The sequence below is a fragment of the Ciconia boyciana genome, chromosome 2 (assembly GCF_034638445.1).
Source record: "Ciconia boyciana chromosome 2, ASM3463844v1, whole genome shotgun sequence".
NCBI lineage: Eukaryota > Metazoa > Chordata > Aves > Ciconiiformes > Ciconiidae > Ciconia > Ciconia boyciana.
In genome coordinates, this window is record NC_132935.1 from 42,575,111 (window position 1) to 42,595,851 (window position 20,741).

A 20,741-nucleotide genomic window follows, 5' to 3' on the forward strand; every position below is an offset into this window, starting at 1 on the left:
CCAGTGTCTCGAGGTTCTAAGTCTTTCAGGTTTTTTTAAGGTCTACAGCTGATAGAGCCCACTTTCAGATAATATTGTTTTCAACCCTGATTGTTCTTTATTTGTAATTCACATTTCTTTTTTCTCCCCAAAGGGCCAGCAACACTCCGGCATTTTTCCTGTTGTCCCACCAAATTGCATTAGCATTTTCTGATTGTGTGCCAAATTGAAATAACAATTCTATAAATAAACTCTCTGAAAATACTGGTCTGTGAGGGTGTTTTCCTGTATCTTATCTTTCTGTTGGGTATTTATTGTTTCTTTGTGCACAAGATTTTTTTTTTTCTTTTCTTTTTCCAGAAATGCAAGTCAGGCTGCTTCAGCTGTGCTATGTCCATCATGTGTGCAGCACTTTCTGCCTGAGGAATTATCGTTATTGACAGGTCCAGCCAAGTTCATGATAAAAATAATTCAACATCTCCACTGCTTTCATATGTGTGTTTTATTCTGAAAGTTGGTGGATTTGTGTGATAGAAAATGATTGCTTAGAAATCCCCCATATAGTATTTTTCCTTGGATTGGAAGAAGCTTTCCTTCCAACATCATCTTCAAGACTCTTCCTAATTGTGTTACTTCATTCCACTTGAGTCTCTTGTTTCCATGATTTTCTAGTGTCCTGCCAAACTCTACGATTACTAGCCCTTTTTCTAATAATGTGCCACTCTTCATAAGTGAAGCCATGGAATAAGTTGAAAGATGCTCTAATATCCCACATCAGTATGGCATTTTGGGCTGTTCTTTGGTGCAGCTTCAAATACAGTTGTTGTCACCCCTACCAATATGTGCAAGACTGGATGTACAATGAGGCAATGGTGACAATGAGGCAATCAAGGCAATGGTGGCCTTGATGTTTGCATTTATCAGTGACATTGATGTTTTCCCAACTGCCCTTGATGACACTGTCTGTGCAGCAACCTGGACAGCCCAAGCGGCAGACTTGCCTGAGGAAAGCATAGCGTGTGACTAGCTGATTCCTATGGCCAGTTTGGGAACTTTGCTGCACTGAAAATACTTTTTCAAGTACACCGGTTAGGAAAACCAAAATTGCACTTCACTGTGGGTTGTGTTAAGGCACGTGAAAGGCAAAAACACAAGTATGGTGACACTTGGACAACAAAGGAAATTTCAGAAGTTGAGGAAATATGTTAACGGTTGGTAGCTGGCTTGTTAGATGGATTGTATCCATGTTGGCTGGATTGTATCCTTTGGGAGGCCTGAGGATTGAGTTGTAGGCTAATGTCTACTCTATGCTCTCAGTCATTTACATGTGGCTCTCAAGCTTGCCTTTCTCCCACTTGAGCTATCACTGCAGTATGGCGTAAGAGCTGGGCTGCTAGCAGCGCTTCTTCCAGGCTCTGAGTGCTGCCATGTTATACTGGTATCACACCAAAGACTTGACCCGTGCTTGGACCTGGAGAAGGCATCCACTGGCCACCAACACTGGTCCCAGTGGCAGCCTCCAGCCTCACCTCTGACCAGGGCTCAGCTTTGGGCCGCAGAACCTGCCCCAGGGCCGGCATTTTTGCAGGTTTCCTTATTCAGAGCAGTGTGATAGGTAACAAGCGTAACACTGTGTACAAAAACTAAACAGCCCACAGTGGCATCCTGCTCCTCAACAACATAAACCCAATTTATGGCTCCCTTTTGTCTGTTGGATCAGCTCCTCACATATGTTGTGTTCTACACGTTCTTGTTTTCATTTTCTTCTTTCAGGTGGTCATGTTGTCCATATGCTGTTCATAAATGCAAGCTGAAATTGTTAAAAATACCATAAGTTCAGTTCAAGTTGTGCACACCTAAGAGCCATTTGCACATTTCTTTTGTTGTACAATAGTAACACTGTCCTGAGTAGACTTCTCGTCTGTTGACACACAGACATCCCACATACTAGTCTAATGTCTGAGGGATTTTCGGTCATGGTCTCCAACTCCAAACGTCAGTTCACTTGTTGTGCTACGATAATTAAACTTTTTTCAGGAGAACAATGCACAGCACTGTTTTAACTTGGTCTGGACCCTAACTCGGTTGCTTAATGGCATTCTAGGAGTCTCTATCAGCCAGAGGAGAATTTCTCATCCCCAGGGAAAGGGCTGAATTCCCACTGCAGAGGATGGAAGTTTGACCTGGGGCCACGGGTGGGTACAGAAGCGGTGAAAGAACAGTCAGGGAGGCAGGAAGGGGCTGTGGGAGGGCTTTGCACTCGGGTCGGATGAACTGGAGTGGGTACCCATCACCTCTGCTGTGGGCCTAGACTTGGTGACCCTTTACTCGTCACACATCTTAAGTAAAATGACTCCAAGTTACAGGAATTCTTCTAAATTAAGTGGTATGACCTAAATGAAAGCACAACAAGCATTGTGCTAATCTGTAATAATTCTGTTCGGGCAATAGACTGACGTGAAACTACACAGACTTGGCTTTTACGTTGTAAAACCACACATGCTTCTTCCGAAGAGATATACTTCTTGGTAGAGTTAAGAATGCATCAAGTTTGCATTCCTCTCATCTGAACACCACCCAGGCTGGGTGGGTCTGGTGTCTTTGTTTTTGCAGAGAGCAAATAACACAATGCACACTCTATTTTTGCAAGGGGATAGTGTTCAACTAAAATAAATAAAGGGGATCAAATACGTATGAATTCTGTACTAGGGAAAAGGCAAGTGCTTTAACCTGCTTCCCATAATTTTCTGAAATCTTAGTACCTGAATCTGTTGGAAATATTTACATCAACAGCAAAGATTTTCAATTATTTTAGCAAAAGAAAAGTATCTCTTGTATGTGATGTTTTCTACAGGACTGAACTGACACAGATCTGCTTGCTATTCTGATAAGATCTTAATCTTCTCTTACAGGAATAGTTTTATGCAGGTGTAACAATGGCTTTTGGAACCTAAATTGCACTCCATCCTAACAGATTTAGACCAAGAAATCTTCGTATGACAGAATAAGTTTTATCACTGACACTTGGATCTCTAATGCTAAAAGGACTTGGGGGGGAAAAAAAAAGCAGAGGCCAGTAGAGGGCTCTGTCTTTTCATGAATGTCCTGAAGAGACAGAAGGATTTTGGGGACTATGAATTTACATGCCCATTTCATTTTTTACCAAGGAAAGTCTTTCACCGTTTTTTCTCAGTTGTGGCACATGTTTTTGGTTAAGAGGGCACCCACAGGGTTCTAGGGTCTGATCCAGAGGGCTGCACTGAATTGTCACTGTGCAATTCGACAGCTTGTTGTTATTTCTAATATATGCTTTCTCTTGTATTTTTAATTTGATTTAATATTGCAGTAAAAGTGCACACTTTTGTACAGTGGGTTTAAGCTACCAGCAATATACTTTCTGTTAAGTAGCTCTTTTCAGGCTCCTTAAAATTTATCCCATGATTTCAGACATCCGTAACTAGAGCCTGAAAGTCATGGTGTGAACTTCCCATGAAGATGTCTGTGTGCGTGCTCATTTCCTAGAAGTTTTGCTTCTGTAAGTCATGAGAATAAGGTCAATTATGACAATTGTACATCCAAGCTTTGTGCGGTTTTAAGTATATAACCGCTTCACCTGCTGCTTCAAGTTAATTGCTCACGTCTGATATTATTGTTAGAGGAGTGACTCCTCCACTTCCATCAGCTCAACAACTTCTACATTTCAGTCTCATGGAAATAATATCTTTATTCTCACCCACCATTTTTGGTGCGTGAGAGCCCACCAAAGCCCCCCCCCCCCCTTTTTTCTACTTCTTTCTTAAAATCTGTGTGTTCTCCGACCAGACAAATTTTTATCAGTTTAGTTTAACAAATAAAAAGGCCTATTCTGTTGCTTAAGCAATTGAAACACCTCATCTTAGTACCATTAAAATACCAAGACTTGGTTCTCTAGCTAATATAAATTGCCATGTATTTTGATATCATTTGAACTTCTTCCAGCTAGCAAAGAATAGGCTTCTGGTTTGGCCTTTCTTGCATGAGAGCTATCGTACCCATCTTTATCTGGAAATGTTAAGTCTTGCAGCAGCAAGTTGGAGCCTCTTGAAGCAACTCCATCATACCTTTCCAGGTTCTTTCTGGCCACTGTGCCAGCAAGAACAGAGAGCGCACTGATATTTTATCAGCTACTTGCTACTGAAATTGTTTGGAGTTTTTTTGTATTTCTGTCACTGGCATTTGTTGTCCTTTTTGTTAATTTCTCACATGGGACAAAAAAAAAAAGTCATTTTCTCTTTCAGCCTTTTACAGGAAGCTTGCAGTCCTTTTCTCCACAACTGTCTTCCAGTACTGTATTAACAACATGAAAAAGTAATATTATTGCTTTCTTTGCATTGCCTTTTATTCAGACCACATGGCTTTCTAGTGACTTCCTGCCTGTGGAACCAAGAAAAAGAAAGGGCCCATGTGCCCCACGCTCCATCTGCACAGACAAAGCAAGTATGTGCTGCTCTCCGCCTCTGAAGCCTCTTGCTTAGTCAAACCTGAGGCAAGACGAAAGAGAGGAGTTTTGAAGAACATCCATTTGCTACAACCCAAACTTCAGTCTTCAGCTGCAGGGATTGTTGCTCCCATGGTGAAAGCTAACGTAAATGGGTCCTTGCCTGCCAGAGGTATGGTATGGATACCAGAAAGTCTAACAACGACGACGAAAAGAAGAGCTGGAGAAAAATAGGCATCCTAATTTTAGAGAGAGAGCTGACAGTGAGGAAAATAGTTTGGGACTTCTATGGGTACATTTGTGTCCAAATATGATGCTAATTTGGGAGTTGTCATTTGTGTGTGCAAGTAATTCCTTCTGTTAATTATATATAGCTACATGTTTTAGTGCAATACTTAAAAATAAGATGAGAACTAAGTTCCTTAGCTACTTTGGGACATGAAAGAGAATTAAAAAAGAAAGCTAGTGTTATGTTGTCTTTTTTTTTTTAAAAAGAAAATAAAGCATTTTCTGTTTGTTTGGACAGCCATCTTCAGTATAAATTGAAATGCTTTGAATCACTGAATCTTTCTTGGTCCATGTTCATCACAGGCACTTTCTGCAATGCTGACTGTCTGAACTGGGACTAGGCTGAGCTTTGCTATGTGTCTGTCTTCTGAGTGTGGGGGTGGGCTAGGGGTGGTGGTTCATCATTCTACGCACTAATTTGGGTCATCAGAGACAAATCCTTACTGAGTAATACCCTCTGGGTTTCTGTTTCCATGTCTAACGCTGTCACCTGTGGAAATTGCATTAGGGCAAACAAAGTCCTATGGAAATAATCTCCCCGGTGAGGACCCTGATGGGACAATGCCTGTTGCTGCCTCCAGTCTGGCACCATTTCTGTTGGGAAGAGAGGAGCAATTTTCCTCAAGCCAAATCTGCTGAGTCACTTGAAAAAGGAAAATAAGAACAGTTACTACCCATTTTTGAAACTCCACATCTGCGATTCATCCTTCTTATTAAAATTGCAGTTGAGGGGGAAAAAGTATGTGAATAATTCCTAAATTCTATCACCCTGATCACTTCTGGGAATGTGATTTGAATTTCTGTGGCTTGAGTCACATGTCCAGGACACTGGGATGAGGAAAGGGACAGAGGAGGATCTAACTGGAAATAAAATTGAGGTTACTTTATATCACAGAATAGTTTGGGTTGGAAGGGACCTTTAAAGGTCATCTAGTCCAACCCCCCCCTGCAATAAGCAGGGACATCTTCAACTAGATCAGGTTGCTCAGAGCCCCGTCCAACCTGACCTTGAATGTTTCCAGGGATGGGGCATCTACCACCTCTCTGGGCAACTTGTTCCAGTGTTTCACCACCCTCACTGTAAAAAATTTCTTCCTTATATCTAGTCTAAATCTACCCTCTTTTAGTTTCAAACCATTACCCCTTGTCCTATTGCAACAGGCCCTACCAAAAAGTCTGTCCCCATCTTTCTTATAAGCCCACTTTAAGTACTGAAAGGCTGCAGTAAGGTCTCCCCGGAGCCTTCTCTTCTCCAGGCTGAACAACCCCAACTCTCTCAGCCTGTCCTCATAGGAGAGGTGCTCCAGCCCTCTGATCATTCTCATGGCCCTGCTCTGGATCCGCTCCAACACATCCATGTCCTTCTTGTGCTGATGACTCCAGAGCTGGATGCAGTACTCCAGGTGGGTTCTCACCAGAGTGGAGTACAGGGGCAGAATCACCTCCCTCGACCTGCTGGCCACGCTTCTTTTGATGCAGCCCAGGATATGGTTGGCCTTCTGGGCTGCGAGTGCACTTTGTTGGCTCATGTCCAGTTTTTCATCCATCATTACCCCCAGGTCCCTCTCCACAGGGCTGCTGTATTGATACATCCCCCAGCCTGTGTTGATACCAGGGTTTGCCCTGACCCAGGTTCAGGACCTTGCACTTGGCCTTGTTGAACCTCATGAGGTTCACATGGGCCCACTTCTCAAGCTTGTCCAGGTCACTCTAGATGACATCCTGTCCCTCAGGTCCCCAACTGCACCACTCAGCTTGGTGCCATCTGCAAACTTGCTGAGGTTGCACTCGATCCCACTGTCTATGTCACTGATGAAGATGTTAAACAGTACCGGTCCCAATACGGACCGCTGAGGGACACCACTCATCACTGATCTCCAACCGGACATTGAACTGTTGACCACTACCCTCTGGATGCAACCATCCAAACAATTCTTCATCCACTGAACAGTCCACGCATCAAATCCATATCTCTCCAATTTAGAGAGAAGGATGTTGTGGGCTTTACAGAAGTCCAGATAGACGGCATCCATAGCTCTTCCCTTGTCCACTGATGTAGTCATACATCATAGATCACTTGGATCAAATATTCAGACTGCAAATTTCTCATAAAAATGAGGTGAAAAATCATGATGATGACATATTGACAGCCAAGAAGAAAATTTCCGTCACTGGTATTTCATAAAACTTAACTTTTAAGCCAAAACAGAAAAATGGCATAGCTGAGATATTTAGGTTTTGGTTTGGGTTGGATTTTTTTTCACTTGAACTAACATCCATTAGCACAGATATTAATTAAAAATACAAAGTTCATTCTTGTACACTTCCATATTTCAGTGTCATATTGTAAATATATAATAGACAAAGCACAGGGAGTTCGCTTGAAATGATAATGAACAATCAATGTTTCAAAAATGTTTTCAGTGTTGGAGGACCCACTCATCTGTATTTGTCTGCCCTGCACTAGTTTGTGAGTGACGCTATCAAAAAATGGGACAAATAATATAAAATAAAGATTTTCAGGATCAGCAGTGGAGTCCTTGCAGCATCTCTAGAAATGTTTTTCTCTTCATGGAAAAATCTTATATTTCACTGTATTAAATATTATAATTCTTGACAATAACAGACTATTCCCATGTCTTCCCTTTTTCAGCCATCAAGGGGTTTGGTTGGTTTTTTTTTTACCTTTTCAAAGGCAAAGATCTGAACAATATTAGAAATATCATATTCCGTGCCTTTTGTTAACGCTTCTGCCTTCAACAAGTGTGGAATAAAAATGGGCAAGGGACTACCTAAAATCAATGTCATCACATGCTTCTTGTTTTAAGTGGTTCATTGTAGTAATCCTTTAAAATGGCTGCCTTGCCAATAAATAATTTAAAATATAGAGACTCAGCATCTTGGTGTTGGCAATCATCTGCCCAGAGAGTAAGGACAGAGAGACTTGAGCTTCTATGTCACCAGTATGGTGCCCTTGGTTATGGAGTGGATGGAACATCTCAGGTCTGAGGCACTTGAGATGATGGATTACATCCGTTTCCCACTGCCTCAGTACAGCCATTTTTCTGTAAAAAATTTTGAGCACTAGCCAAAGGTCATAACTATGTTGTATTAGGTAGAAATTCAGGTCATCCTCTGTGTAAGGACACGAGGTGGGCTCAGACCCTGTTTCCTCTTTGTACCCCTAAGTGGAAACCCTTGCCGTTTATGCCAGTGACAGTAGTTTTGTCTTAGGATTTTTTCATGTCTTGAAGAGTCTCCAAAGTATTTTATGATGGGGGCTGATTTAAATCTAGACTGTGATATTCAGCTGATTGCTACAGTGGAAGTGTTTGTGAGTCTTTAGTGAGAACTGCAAATAATTGAGCCCTTTGAAAACCCTTCCCACAGATTCCCACAGAAATCCCTCAAAAGAAAATTCGGGATGGGAATTTAAAGGAAAACTAAATCATGAAGTTCCAGTTTTTGTCTCAGAGGTATGACTGTGTTTTTGGCAAGAGTAATTTTTGAGTTTCCCTTCTTTGTGTGGGTGGTAGAATAGGTATATTTCTGAGCATTTTTATCAATAAAGCTGATATCTGAAACTTCAGAAACAATGCTGCTTTTCTATTTTCTCTTAGAGCCCTTGGGGACTCCAAATACTTTCCACATAAAAAGGAAAGGGCACAAGTCTGTGGAACAATTTCTGTGATGTGAAAGCAGATTTGAAGACAAAATCTGTTTGCAATTTCTCTCTTGTTGTGAGGCATTAAATGATTTATATCTGATCTAAAAATCAAAACCTTTCCAAATTGCCACTTCCTCTCTTTTCTTCTAAGTTCATGATACATGCGTGCATCCTAGTAAGCAGAAAGTTGTGCTGGGAGAGGATTAACTGGGAAAGGATTGGGCTGATGTTAGGTGAACTTGAACAGTCTCAGCTCCTTCCTCCTGTGCTATAGACAGTAGAAGCAGAGGCAGGAGTGCATTTATCGAGAAGTACAGCATGTCCTCCACTTTGCACTGAAAGGACTAAATTGCAGGGAATTAGCAGCTCTTCCTCTTTCTGGATATATGTCTGGAGTCTGGGACTGACTTGGCTTGTGTTCTCAGAGAGCAATTGGTTCTCCCCTGCCTGCATTTTGATTTAGAAAATTTTGAATTACATTTAGAAAATTCCTTTTAGAGCACGGTATAATGGCAACTTTAAAAATGAGCATTAATTTATACCTATGTCGATATTACTAAGCTCATTGCTGTGCCCTGGCAATGAGGTGTAAGCTTTACCTGCATTTTTACTGTTGCAATTCACTCTTTTTGAGAGTGCTAAGGTATCACACAGTCACTCAATAAGTGCTAAAGAGAAGTGTCAAAAAAATTATGTTCCAATGCCTTTTTTTCTTGTGAGGTGAAGGAATGATCCTTTTTATAGAAGAGTAAGCTTGTGATGGGCACCATAATGTGAGCCAGTAACACCGTCTCATTGCAAAAAAGGGCAAAACACATGCCAGGTGTTTCAGGGACAGTAGATCAAGGGAAATGATTACTGTTCTTGGTGACAGTGAGACCATACCCAAACACTTTGCCCAGGCTTGCCCCCCACCTTCCTGCAAGAGAGCTGTGGAGAAACTGGAGAGTCTCCAGCAGGAGACTGCTAAGAAAGTGGGGACCCTGGAGCACACAATGTACCAGGGAAGTCTGAGGGGGAGGGTGGGCTCATTTAGCTTGGAGAAGGCAAGGCTGAGGGGCAATTTAATAGCAGCTTGAAGCATAGCTACAAAGATATCAGGGTTACATTCTTCTTGGCAGTGGCAGATGGTGTAACAAAGGGTGTTTGCAAAATCTTCTTCACTATGAGGGTAGTATGTGCTGGGAGAGGTTGTGGAATCTCCAGAGTTGAAGGTTTTCAAGATTTGGCTAGACAAAGCCACAAGCAACCAGATCTAGACCTGGTGACAATTGCACTTGAGCAACCTCCTAGGAGGTTGGATGAGTGACCTTTAGAAACCCCTTCCTCCCAATATTTCTTGAGCATGTGAGATTAAGCTTAAAAAGTTCCAACTAGTTGTGGGGAAAGCCCTCTGGCAGGGCTTTTGGATCCCCTAGTGTTATAGAAGGTTTCACGTGGTTAGAGCACAGGTCTCACTGCCTTCTTTAAAGCCATGAGCGTTCAGCATTTCTGCAAATCATGAGTCAGACGTGTCTACTGTGGAAGTAGACACCTGTAGCTTAATGCAAGGGAAAAAGAGGTCTGAATTAAAACTTCACAGGAGACCTGAATTCCAGAACTTTTTAGTGATTTTCCATTGGATGACTATTTGCGTTGTTTGCTCTTTTTTTTAATGCAAATTTCTCATCACTTATTTAAACAGTGCCTAGTAGTACAGAACATGGGTAGGAACAGTATACGTGAACTTCAGCCTTTTACAGAAATAGGCCCTTTACTGACAGTCTCTGTATAGCTGAGTTACTTCCATAAACTGTACCTAAGCCAAGACAAGCAGGGCAAACAAATTAGTGAGAAAGGAGAACAGGCAAAACTGGGACTATTTCCAAATTCAGCTTGTTCCTCAGCAGAAAAGAATGGAATTTAATAGACCTTTTTGTGCTATGCAGAGTATATGTCCCTGGCAGAATAGCTCCAGTTGTTCAGGCACAGGCTTAAGAAGGAAAATGTGGTTTATCCCTGCAGTTGAGAGGCTGCAAGGCTAACTTTCATTGGGGTATTTGCTTTGTTTATTCTTTCTCCACTTCTATGAGGCAGATGTAACAGAGAAAACCTGCAGGAAAATGCCCTCAGAAATAGCCCCAAAGGCTTCAGGTCAACTCCTAGCCACTTAGAGGAAAGGACGGCTTCAGACCTCTCCTTTTCCTTTCACTCGTTACATCTTCTTCCCTCTATCCCTTACCCTAACCTTGGCACCAGGCGCTGCTCTGCTGTGGATTCAGCTGTTATTGCCACAGCAAACCAAACCCACCTGACCACATCTGCTGCTGCTGCCCTTCTCTGACTTCTGGCTGCCTTGAGCACTCGCCTGACCCTGTGCAGAGCTGTTTAAGCTCTCTAAGGCAACACAACAATTCGCCTGACAAAAAATAGGGAAATGTTTCAGGTCAGGGCCAGGCAATCACTCGGAAGGAGGATGCAGGAGGCAGCAGCTGAAATTGCTCTTGCTTGCCACGAAACTGCCTGCACGACTTTGACCTGCTGTTGCTTTGTACTTGTAGCTCCTGAAATGCAATTGTACAATCATATTCTTTTTCTATTTCCAGTGAAGTGAAGCAGCAATGTATAGCTCTTCTGGCACCTATCTTATGTCAGTCTTGGAAAATGTTTCACCTTCATATTGCTTGACAGAAGAGTTCAATATACTAACAATTAGGAAACGACCGTAGATCATCTTTATAGCTTCATAACTAGTCTCATAAAAAGACTTATGGAAGATGCTTGTGTGAGGAGGCTTCTGCAACTCTCACACAGTGCTGCTCTTGAAAAATCCCAGGCTGGCTGTCTGCTCCTTGAAGATGTTGTTCTGTTGTTTCAAGTTTTGGATTGTGATCTGGCAGCATCGGTGTCCAAAGGATCAGAAAAAGGAGCTTGGACTGCCCATCTCTCAGCTTCATCTGTAACATTGATGTATATGATCCTGGGTACTGACGAAATGTTAAGTTCTGACTTTCATAGTGAAGTCAAAACATGAATGCAATGGGTTGCAATTCTAGAGATTCAAATTCCTGCCTCTGCTTTGTCTGTGACTTTGGGCAAGTTTGCTACCCCATACAACCAGTAGTAGTTTCCCGTTCACCTCTCCCAACTCTGCCACAATCAGGGTGCCCACATTTTGTCAGAATATTTTCTCCATTTTACTATTGCTGATGAGTTCAAATCCTTATCCCTCTGTCCTGTGACAGTCACTTTTAAGTGCTAGTTTTAAATCGATCCATATACTGTCAGTGTGCAGAGTACTTTCCTGACCAACTCCTTATACACAGATCAGACCAAAAAGGAACTTTTCTATAGGACAGCTAGCCAGGAATCTCCTAAAATGACTGCCTTTCAGTTAAGAGATCATTAAAACAGAGTATTTCTGATGTCCCAGGTTTGTTAATTTCTGATTAGGGTGTACAAAGATGTCCACTGTATTTTCTCAATCTCATTTCCCACCGTGCAGTGTTAAAAAGCAAGCCTCTTCTCCTCCCCTTTTGCACCAGTTAATGATTTCTTTAGACAACTGCCTCGCCTGTTGCAATGGCAATGCAAATCTCTGACGGGCCCATTCTGGGTTTTCAGGATATCATTCCACCTGTTCAGGATTGGTAACTGCACCACGTTCTTCTCCATCTGCCTCAGATCTGTGTCCATACTGGGGCTTAAGCAAGAAAGGAAGATTGTGAGCAACAACAGCTGAAACAGCACATCTGATTCTGTAAGTACTGTGTCTAGTGCAGATAAGAAAAAAAAACACCAAACGTGAAAATGGAAGATGTAGAAGAGTAAGACATTAAGAAATGGTCTATAGAGTGACAAAAACATTCTATAAATCACTGTAATAAAGGCAATAAAATTTTAGAGATTCACTGGTCAATAGTTTTAAAACTGATGCAGCTCCATTTTTAATTATGTACTTACTTGCATTATTAACAAACCAATATATTATGTTTCCTGAGATACAGTAATAATTAACTTTTAGGCTATGGTCATATGCATTGTCTGGAGACATAAAATACCTTCAGATTAATAAGAGAAATTTGATTTAATAAATTATAGAGAATCTGCCCTGCCAAAAAAAAATTGCAGAGTCAGAGTCAGAAAAGAGCAATGAAATTAAAATACCATTTTTTACATTTAAAGGAAATAAATAGAGGTTATACAAATGCATCATTGAATTACCTAAAATTTAACACTGTCTGCTAGCAACAACATAAAATAAGCAGACGGTGGTTGCAAATGTGTATATTTGGAGTTGTGTTTAATTAAAGTATTTTTAGTCATCAGGTTTTATTCTGCCTTCTGTCTGTGGGTTGTTGGGGTTCTTCCTATAGAGAAGAGTTAGTTGTTTGAATGATTTAACTGTGTGTGACTTTCTGCCCCTGGAAAACATTGACTTGTAATCCTGGGATCTGGTTTCCTTATACGAAAAGGAAATTGCACACCTGGATGGACCTCCTGTTAAGCACTTCAGCGTAGACCCTGGAAAAGGCTCTCTGGGGCTGCCTCCCTTTTTTTTTTCTGCTTCCAGCTTCGACACAGAGCTGAGCCAAGGAGCATATCTGCTGCACCCAGCAGCACCAGGGCAGAGAGCCCCGAGCGGCTGTCCCACCATGCTGGTCCGGCTGTCCCACCACGCTGGTCCAGCTGTCCCACCATGCCGGCACAGCAACATTCCGCAGCAGGATGTCGCATGGATGTATTTGATTGGGCTCCGCAGCAGCGGCACGCAGGTATGGCAGTGCCCAAATCAACAAGCCCCACAATGTCAATGGTGCTGCTTTCAGACCCATATGTGCCTGGGTGCAAGGCGGAGGGTGCTGAAGACCCCCACCTGCAGTGCAAACCCTCCTCCCCACCTTTCTCCCTCTTCCACACAGCTGGGAGCCTGAAGTCTGGAAGAACAGTAACAGGAAGATTTTTAAAAACCTGCCTTGAAGTGCAATATACGGTGACAGAAACAGTTTTGAAACAGGTAGAAGATGGGAATAAAAATGAATGACTGTAATGAAATGCTGAATACCATTGAAACTGTTCTTGATAATCATTCCTAATTTCTTTTTTTTCTCATTAAAGTTCTTTGATAAGCAGAAGTACAAACCTCCTCCCTTCCTTGCTATATAGCTGCATGCCTGGTGAGCTATCACACTCTGCCACAGAGGGGAAGTAGAGTATTGTTGTAAATCCATGTCAGTGCAAGCAACAGCTCCTGCTTTCCGGTCGAGTTAAAGCCTTGTCAGTAAAAGCTGAAATACTGAACCTTTTCCTGCACCAAACTTTTTTTATTTAAAGAAATAAAATTAAAATCTTGCTTTTCTGTATTGTAATCCTCAAATTTTGCAGTTTTTCTCTTTTCTTAGCATTTGTTATGAATGAGGGCAAACTACCTGGAAACAGGATGCTCACAGGTTGGTTCTCCTTTCGGACTGTAACGTACCACTTGGCTTCAGAAGAATTTCCCTAGCCTTCTGCTGGGATGTCAGGATTATGACTTAAAATGAAGAAAGTTATTTTAAAAGTTCCTGATTAACTGCTAAGCAGGTGCCTTTTCACTGCAATGGCTGATGAGGAACACAGAAGTTTAATGTCAGTGGAACAGAAACATCATTAATATCTAAGGAGCATTTATTTGTATGTCACTCACACGAACAGGCTCACAAATGTGACTGCATTATTGCATGATGTTTCTTATAGTCAGACCTTTGGGTAAATGTTTTCTAGAACAGACATAGGTGAATGTGACCCTGACCAAGCTCCCTCCATATAGAACTTCTTTTACAGAAAACTTTGAGGTCTCAGGGGAATCTGAAAGTTCCTGTGGCTTGGGCCATGTGCAAAGGGGATGTAACGGTATTGGGCACTAGGTATGCACAAGCTTGTTGCTTTTGCTTTCTAATGTTTGCGTGTGCACGCTTCAGAGAGATTGAAAATCATCTGGGATGTTGACAGTCTGGAAGGCTGCAATGTACTTGCATGGAGCTGTTTTGCCTTTTGCGAAGAAGAGACTACAAACGCATGTATGGCAAGAGGGGTGAATAGTAAAGATAAAAATTGCATAACTTATTTCAAGCAGTCTCTGCTACAAAGAAGCTTAATTTGGAAACTAGGTCCTACTAACGCCATCAGATTTACTGACGCCATCAGATTAATATTCTTATTCTTTTAGAATTACAAGTGTATCGACATGGAAAGCTAATAATAGCCCTGCTGCCTCTGTAGGGACCATAGTGTGCTCTCAGATAAACATAACAAAATCAGTGCTGCAGCCCAAAGAAAATCTCATGTGGAAAACTGTCCCCACTGAAGTGAGTGGGAGGGATTGTTTTTTGCACAGATGTTAACATAGCAGGACACTGTCCTCTGATTCAGGCATGCTGCTTAGGGGTTTGCTAATAGGCAGCAAAAGCTTTCTTCGAAACTTCTGTTTCATAATTTGCTGTCTGGTGAAAGCTAATGCGAAAAGCCCAAATGTTGATCTGGGTAAGGCATTAATTACTTTGTTGCTTCCTGGCTCACAACAAATTGTGGAGAGCTTTGAGAGCCCAAGGAGCAAGAAATTCATCTTAAAAGAAAGAAAGGAGTTAGAACACAGCATCTGCAATAGTGAGCCAGCAGATGGATGGTAGTCCAGCCCTCGAGCCTCCTGGGGCTGTACCACCCGTGTTCCCGGTTTGAGCTGGATTCTCTTCCCAGTCAGGATACAGGACAGGGTCGGGTGGTAGATCTGAGCACCTGGTCAGGATTGAGGTCTTCCATCTCAGATGCAAGAAGCAGGATCTCTTCCTGTAATCCCCATAGTAGCTTAAGAGTGATTAATCACTGTAGCATTCAGTGAAAACCTACGGGCATCTTAGTTGCTGACCTGTAAGCCTCAGGGATATTAAGTCAACCTTCTTTGCTCCCATTAACTGGCTCTCTTTCCACTGCTATAACGAGTACATTTAGCCCATGTTCACACCTCTCTCAAGGGCATTTCCCAGGATGATGTGTATTTCTTCAGCAGGCTGCACTATAGCACTGATGTTGCGACTCCCTTTGGGTGTGGAAATTGGTCATCCGTGGCAATGCAAAGCTCAGCAAAAATGAGTTTCCCTGCCAGGATAGGATGCTCAGCACCATCTCCTTGTACAGGAAGAGCACTGGGGCCTGTGCCACTTGCATCACCAGTGCGTGTATCCACACCTGGCAAGCCCAGCCTGCCTCTGTTGGCTCTCCAGTTGCTTCCAGGAATTTCTGGGAGTCCATTTCATTCCCCATGTAACCTTGTAAGTGAACCAGACTGAACTGTCCTTACAGCTTGCCTGCTGCTGACAGCTGCATGTTGCCCATATTTCAGAAAAATTCTGTAGGATAAGGACTGCCTGCTAGAAGAGAAAGGGAAAAGCCTTCATCATCCATATTCTTCAGAGAAGAATCATGGGAACCTTTGTGCCAGGAGATATGCCTTATTCAGCCAGAGAAACTTATGTTCAGCTTATTTACTTTCCTGGAGGAGATGGATTAAGACAAGGAATCTCCATCCCAAAGCTTCTTTTCCTTTGCTAGGGTACAGAAGAAAACTCCCGAAAATACAGGTATTTACTACTGGAAAGGCTCCCAGAGTCACACCTAAGTTTTAATACCAGAAATGCTAAATACTCGCATAATGACCATTTGTAACTGAAAGGCAACCACAGGCTTCTGTAGTGATCAACACCACTTTCTTTATTTGGAAACCTAATTGTAGTAGTATACCAGACGCATGGTCCACCTAGAAGCCTACCTGTGACTATTAGTTCTCTGCTTTGGGACCAGGCTCAAATGACAGGGGAGATATTATAAGGTTCCTCTCATTCTCCATGACTTCTTTTTATTATCTGACATATATCCTGCAGAAAACTTGGAACTTACTTTATAATCACAAGGCCAGAGGCCAGTCTTCTGTGAAAAGGAAGTCCTGTCTCATTGACATCCTGCAACCTGTCCTTGCTCTAACCTCTTTCGTTATGGCTTCATTCAACAGGTGCCCATTTTGTGTGTGTGAGGGTGGGCGGCTTCATGGCACAGGCAGGAATAGTAGCCCCCTTTTTACTTTCATTCCCTTTCTGTCTTAATTTTCAAGATGCCATGAATGCTCCCCGTGGATGACTTTCCCCTCTGCCCACTTTCTGTGGAGTCAGAGATATATCAGTGAGTTTGGAATTAACATTTTGGGTTTGTGATGTCTTCCTCTTTCTTGCTGCTTGACCAACCTCTCATCTTTTTCTTCAATTAGGAAAGATTTCTCTGCTGATGCAATTGTCCACTCAGCTGGAGTGAGGCCAATCTCTCATCACTTCAGCTCTCTTTGATTGCTTCCTGCCCAAACTCTAATGCAGAAGTTTGTACAAGAATTTGAAAAGTGATTACAAAATCTCACAAACCTTTAGAAAGAGAAACTTCATTTTCCTTTTTTCCCAGAAAACAGTTACGGTGAAGATTATTTTAATAGAAGAATTAAGTCACAGTGTGGTAAAGTTTTCGTTTGTTTGGGGGTGGTGGGGGTGGTGGGGGTGGTGTTTGTTTTAAAAGGAGAGCTTTTATTCAAGGGCCCCAAACACTTTAACTTCACTACTTCAGTCAGATTTTTTTAATTTTTCTTAATGCCTCTGCCTAGGCAAACTATTAGCAGAACATTTGTGTCAAAATAGAATGTGAAATCAACTCCTTGTACAATACTGGAAATCCCGTGCACTTCCTGAAGTAAAATTGCTACAGAGACAGGAGTTTTAAATACCTGTGATTCCAACAAATAGCATATATCATTGTTTATTAAGTATTTCACAAAAATGTTAAAATACAGGTGATGATAATATTTGTTTTGATTCTTCTTAGCTTCCTTATGATTCTAATTCAAAGTAGGGAAAACTTCATATTCCCATGTGTCACAGTTACTGAGTTTCTGTTTCTCTTCCTCATCACACATTTCTAGCAGAACAGGTGACAAAGCATCCAGATCTTAGGTGAATCTATCCCTAGTCAGGGGTGACAAGCGTGCCTTATAACAGAGCAATGCAGAAATGCCATACCATGTGAGACTGTGGGATCCCAGTTGGAAAACAAAATCCTTGACATCTAATCTACCTGCCATAAATAATGTTGTTATCCCTCTTCAAGTTGGACACATCAGAAAGGTGACTTCATCCTTACAAGGCAAACAAATGGCTCTGGGTCTGGAAAAAATAATAATGTTTTATATGTATTTGTTTACTGCATAAAAGTATTACTAATTAGTACGGCTGTTTGTTTCAATATTACCTGTCACCTTTGCCCGGAGGCTGGATTAATGCAGTGATTTTAAACGGACAAATTTGTGTGTATGTTTGGTCAAGATGTCAAAATATTTGGAAGCTTGCTGGTATGCTCCAACGGTGATACAACGCTGTACCCACTCATGTTACATCTCATAGCACTTCAGCCCTCAAGCACTTCAACACTTACTTTTCATTTATGAAACAATTTCAGAAGGCTGAGCAACAATTAGTAATTTCTGCTCCTTTGGTAGCACAGGTTTTGGTTCAACGTTAAGCAAAACCTGTTTAGTAATCGCGCTGTTTCCCGGAAGGGTCAACATGCTGACAGACATATCTGTAAGAATAACCCTTTTCTCTTTTCCACATTTACAGAGGAAAGCCCTTGGACTCAGAAAGGGAAAACAGTGCGGTGAATTGTCCAGTTTAGGATACATAACTGAGAGCACTCCTGAGAACTACTTCCCTTAATATGCTGTTAGCTCCCCATGGTCCTTTCTTAAGCAGTGTTATAAGCAACCACAGGGTTTGACAAAACACACTTTTATCTGCCCAGTGTGCCAGATATTCTGTTTCACAAATAGCATTTCAGCTGGTAATGATAGTTTCTCTGCCACGTGGAGTCACCAATGAAGAACAGCACTGGGAGAACAAAAAGGGTATGTTCAATAAAATACTACATATTTTTCTTTTTTGGAAAAACAGTACAAAATTAGCTCTGTCATTTTCATTGCTGCTATAAATTTTCAGCGAGAACTGGTGCTGTTTATTTTTCAGACCTTGGCTGTCACCTTTTGCTTGGTTGTGAGGATTTTGGCATCAGCTCAAAGTCCACGGGTGACAAAGCTTTTACCACAGCAGCCCCAGAGTTGTGCAACTCTCCGTTCCCTACAATTTAGCTTCTTTTTTCCCCATTCTGTCCTTGTTTTAATGAACATTTTCATTTCTGAAGTATCGCTATTTTTTATTTGCTTGTCTTTCTATATTTTGGGGTATTTTTAAAAGAGGAAAAACTATGACTTTTTATGTGCAGCATTCAGCATTACTGAAGAAAAGTGGTCTTTTACACTCTTGTGTAAAGGAAAGTAACTTATGAACTGAAAAGTAATTAGCGGTAGTCAAGGAGGACAGGTAACATGCCAGTGAAGTTTCTCTAATAAGGCCAACCAGTAAGCAGTGCAAAAGATCAAATGGATTAATTCAGTAAAGAACAGGCCAAGACAAAATGCTGCCAATGTAATGCCCCTTGTACCTGCAGTCAGCATGAAGAGCTGCAGGAAGGGCTTTGTGCTGGGTGCTCACCCAGGCTGCTCGGCAGGACTGCCCCGTAGCATGAGGAAGGAGCAAGTTTTTCCTGCTGACCTCTAAGGGTGTAGGGCCCCTGTCCAATTCTGTAGGATTTCTAAGAAAACAGGGGAGAAACCCTTCTCCTTACCCCTCCTGCAAAGACCTACTGCTATGGTTTAGCTGAGGCTGCTCTTTAAAGAGACTTTCCCCTAGTGACCTGTAGGCGAATAGATGCTGCTTCAGGGCTGGAGAAAGTTCTGCTCCCTCCGTGCTCCAGCCTCGGTGCCCAGAAGCAGATCCCAGCTTTCCTGGGGAGACCGCTGCTGTATAAATTACAACAGGCAGGGCCTGGACACTTATGAGGACAGACGCAAGGGGGGATATCTAGTGCCACGTGTTGGAACATGCACCTAAAGATGAAGTAACACCCCTCTTCCTCTGTCTCAGGATGATGAAGGCTAGCAGAATAGCCGATGGCAAGCTTCAGTCCCCAGATGTAAAGCATCAGTTCAGTGATTTTAAAATAAACATCAAAAGCAAAACAAAACAAAACAAAACTACCCCTGAAAAACCACCCCTCTAGCCTTTACCAGATCAGATGAAATTATAGTGCCCAGTCCAAAATGAATCCTGACATGCAGTTAAACCCATGTCGAGTCACTTAAAAATTGAATTAAAGACAATGTGCATGAGTCAGAACATTATTGTTGTTAATATCGGTATTTTATTATTATTATTTTTCTCCCTTAGGCAACAACAGGATTTGAGAAGTATTTCAAACAGATATTTGAAATCCTGTTCTTTAAACATTCACCAGTATTGTCATTTGCCTGGAAGCATCAATGCCAAAAAAGTTTCCATGGGAACAGTATGTGATTCTGTCATGCCTTTAACCTCTCTAATCCCAGGGGTGGAAGATTGAACCAGAGTCCCTAACTCCGGCAATTATACTTTTACTAATGGTTTTCAGTCCAGAGGGGAACATATTCAATGGGGGGAAAAGGTGATCCAGATATATCAGTAATATAAGCTCTACCTTGAAGTGTCATTAAGAGCACCACCCCCTTCTACCAAAAGTAGTCAAGTAGCCACATTACTCAGATTAAGAAGCCATTTGAAAAAAAAATATGAAACCCCTAGAATAAACCTGGTTTGTGTTCCCAACCTGAGCCACTGCAATTACTCTTCATCTTGATTAATTACTGATTAATTACTCTCGATTAACATTAAGAAAGAACATTTGCATCCCCTCATTTCTTCTGTTTTATTTAGATCTGGAGCTTTAAAGAAAGTTTCTGTTTAAGTCTATAGTACTTTGAATATTTATTACAGGAACTATATGCAATACAATAAATGCTCCTGGACTAATTCTGCTATTTAGCAAGCATGTGTGAAACCTGAAAGCAGAAAAAACTCAGTTTGAAGCTAAAAGCCTCAGTATCAGATTCCATGTCTGATACAAGAGGCACAGTATTTTTGAGTTTAATAGCTATAAGATTTAATGCGTTATTAAACCTCAGTCACTGCAATCATCTCTCTCATATTTTCTATAGAAATCTTGAAAGAAAACATAGTAACAAATGGGTAAGGACAGAATTTCGTCCTTAATTTGTAAATGTCTTGACTATAATACACATGCAGTTTATTTTAAATTACTCTGACAAAGTAAAAACTTCAGTAGGAGGAAGAAAGCCATTGCAGTGTCGTGTAAAAACTCTGGTAAAAAGCCGTGTCACTAAATCACATAATTAAA